Genomic DNA, 3,179 nt, shown 5'->3' on the forward strand with positions numbered 1-3,179 from the left:
ATCCTAGTGCAACTCAAGTAAATCTACTACCACCAAGAAGTATCTTTTACTGCCATGACTTTCAACTTTGGTGGGACCCACTAGGACTATATATAGTAGATCTAATGGCTTTGTTGCTACTATGGCGGTTGTCTTTTTGTGACCAACTTTTATCTGTTTACCCTTTAGACAATCACCACATACAACTTTTTCTTCTTTTTAAATCTTAGGAAGTCCTCTAACCAAATTTTTTGAACTTAACTTGGCTAAGTTTTGGTAGTGAACATGTCCCAGCCTTTGGTGCTATAATTTGGATTCACTCTTTACAGCCATATTGCATTTTGTGGGTAATACACTCTCATTCCTATTTTCAATAACGTAGCACTTGTCACTTGTGCGTAAACCTTTTATGATAGATTTTTCTGTATGATCTAAGATTCTACACACATCCTTTGAGAATGTGACCAAATGTTCTTTATCGCAGATTTGAGAGATACTAAGGAGATTATGTTTTAGACCTTCTACACAGAGAACATTTTTAATTTTGGGAAGTCCTATTCCAGCTATCATTCCTTGCCGAATAATTCTAGCAGAGCTCCCATCTCCAAAGGTGACTGATGCACCATCAAAGTCTGAATACTCACACAAATGAGTTTAGTCACCGGTCATGTGTCTGGAGCACCCACTATCAAGATACCAATTTGAACTATTACTGACTTTTAGAGTAGTATGAATTACAAGGAAATTGTTCTGATATTTCGTACCCTCTAATCCTGCACTATTGGACATGATTCCAACTTCAGTCAAGATCACTCTCTAAGCGGTGAAGCCCTTAAGAGAGACCCGCTTTGATACCAATTGAAATTGCGGTAATGACCACTTTAGTTGAAGTGGGAATATGCCAAGATGTCCTAGATGGGGGTGAATAGGACTTTTTAATAGTTTACGATAATTTAAAAATCTATCACCCTATCCTGAATAAATATGCAAGTATCAAGATTTCTTCAACGTAACTCTAATGACTTCCAAGCCAAATAGAGGATCCAATCACAAAACTACATAACATATAAATAAGATAAGAAACATAGTTCCTGATGGATGTGACTGTGTGTGAGGTGTGATTCTTCTTAGTTCCAGATAATCATGTGCACATGTAATATGAAAACATTTAGAGAAATCACATAAGCAGTAGAAGTAAATGGCAATCTCAAACATAGTCAGTAGAAGTAAATAACAGTAGAAGTAATCAAGTGCACATGCAATAGGAAAACATTTACAGCATTTGATTGTTCATTCAATATTTCTTGAAACATAGGTATTTTTGGGCACTTTTTAGTTGTATGAATGTTACAAGCACAAACACTGCAGACAACTTCCTTATCCTTATCCTTCCTAAGTTCCATGGCCTCGAGTTTCCTTGTGAGACTGGTCACTTTAGTGTTGATATCATCTTCCTCTTTCAAAAGATATATTCCACCTCTCTCCTTTGACTAAGTAGGCTTAGACGTGATGCTCGTTCTTGGGGAGATGTCCCATGATTGTACGGTTTTAGCAAGTTTATCAAAGTAATCCCACACTTCATCAACATCATTGCTAAGAAATTCCCCATCGCACATTGTCTCGCCAAATTGGCGCATGGAAGATGTCAGTCCCTCATGGAAGAAATTTTTTATGTGCCACATTTCAAAACCATGTTGTGGGCATGAAATAACAAGATCCTTGAACCGCTCCCAACATTGGAAGAATGTTTCATCTTCCCTTTGGGCGAAGTTCATGATCGACTATTTGATGGTGTTCATTTTATGATATGGTAAGAATTTCTTTGTGAACTCCCTTGTCATGTCATTCAATCTGCTAATAGATCATGGACGTAGTGAATGTAACCATGTCTTAGCCTTTTCTTTCAGGGAGAAAGGGAAGAGTTTTAGTTGGATTGTATCCTTGGACACATTAGGAAAGTATAAAGTGGCTATGATCTCATCAAATTCTTTCAAGTGTAAATATGGATTTTCATATTCAAGCCAAAGGAACTTTGGAAGGAGTTGGATTACTCCTGGCTTGATGTCTATGTTTCTTGTATTTTATAGAAAAACCATACAGGAAGGGGTGCTTACCCTCGTTGGTTGTAAATAGTCTCATAAAGTATGAGGCAAGGGTGTTCGATGCACCTCGTTCTCATCTTAGATTTCCTCCACCTTAGGTTCGGGTGGATTTAGAGGTTGATTGGCCAGTTGATTTGCATCCATAACCTTAGTTAACTCTATGGATCTCGAGTGGTGTCTAATCCTATGATGGATAGATAATGCCTCAACCAATTCTCCATCACTCAAGAGACATCGAGTGTTGTCACGGATCCACTTGGGCATGAAACACTCTCAGCCCTCAATTTCAAAATCTAACCTAAACCTGAAAAGAAAAAGGGAAATAAAAATCTAGAAATAAAAAGAGAGAAAATTAGAAAGAAGTTACCAAATTAGAAGTTTTTATGTTAGGATCCTGCAAAAGAAAAGGAAAGTGAGTTAGTTTATAAAAAGAGAAATAAAAAGTTTCTAAAAGTAGAAAAATGAGTTAGTTTCTAAAAACAAATTAGGAAAGTTTCTAAAAAAATAACTTAGTTTCCAAAAACGAAAAAGTAAAGTTTCTAAAAATAAAAAGTAAGTTTTTTAAAAAGAAAAAGGAAAGTAAAACTAGTTTTTAAAAAAGAAAAAGGAAAGGAAATTAGTTTCTAAAACAAATTAAGAAAGTTTCTAAAAGCTTAGTTTCTAAAAATAAATTAGGAAAGTTTTTATCCTAGAATTAGAAAGTAAATTAGTTTCTAAAAACAGAAAAAGAAAGTTTGTAAACCTAGAAATAGAAAGCTAAGTTAATTTCTAAAACAATTCAGAAAAAATCCTAACCTAAAAATAGAAAGTAGAAAAACCCTAATCTTAAACTAATTCCAAAACTAGTTAATCTCAGAAAAACGCAACCGTTAGTCCCCAGCAACGGCATCAAAAACTTATTTACAACCCCAAGTGTAGGGTCGCGATGCAGTAATAATCTCGGTGAGACCAATGTTGAATCCACAGGGACTAATCTCATGTGTATTCTTAAAGCAACTAGAGGTAGAACTAGAAAAAGATATAAATCTAAATATGGAATTAAAGGGAGTAATTATAAAATGTGTAATTAGAAACTTAAGAATTCCATGGTGGGAACTA

General features: G+C 35.0%; 1 non-coding gene across 1 annotated transcript; it reads left to right on the forward strand.

The window, feature by feature from the left end:
• Positions 1 to 1,665: 1,665 nt before the first annotated feature.
• LOC131217964 (small nucleolar RNA R71) lies at positions 1,666 to 1,772 on the forward strand. The gene has a single exon (XR_009157544.1). It is a non-coding gene; the product is annotated as a small nucleolar RNA R71 (small nucleolar RNA).
• Positions 1,773 to 3,179: the final 1,407 nt, after the last annotated feature.

This window comes from Magnolia sinica, chromosome 10, assembly GCF_029962835.1.
Source record: "Magnolia sinica isolate HGM2019 chromosome 10, MsV1, whole genome shotgun sequence".
In the NCBI taxonomy this organism is placed as follows: Eukaryota; Viridiplantae; Streptophyta; class Magnoliopsida; order Magnoliales; family Magnoliaceae; genus Magnolia; species Magnolia sinica.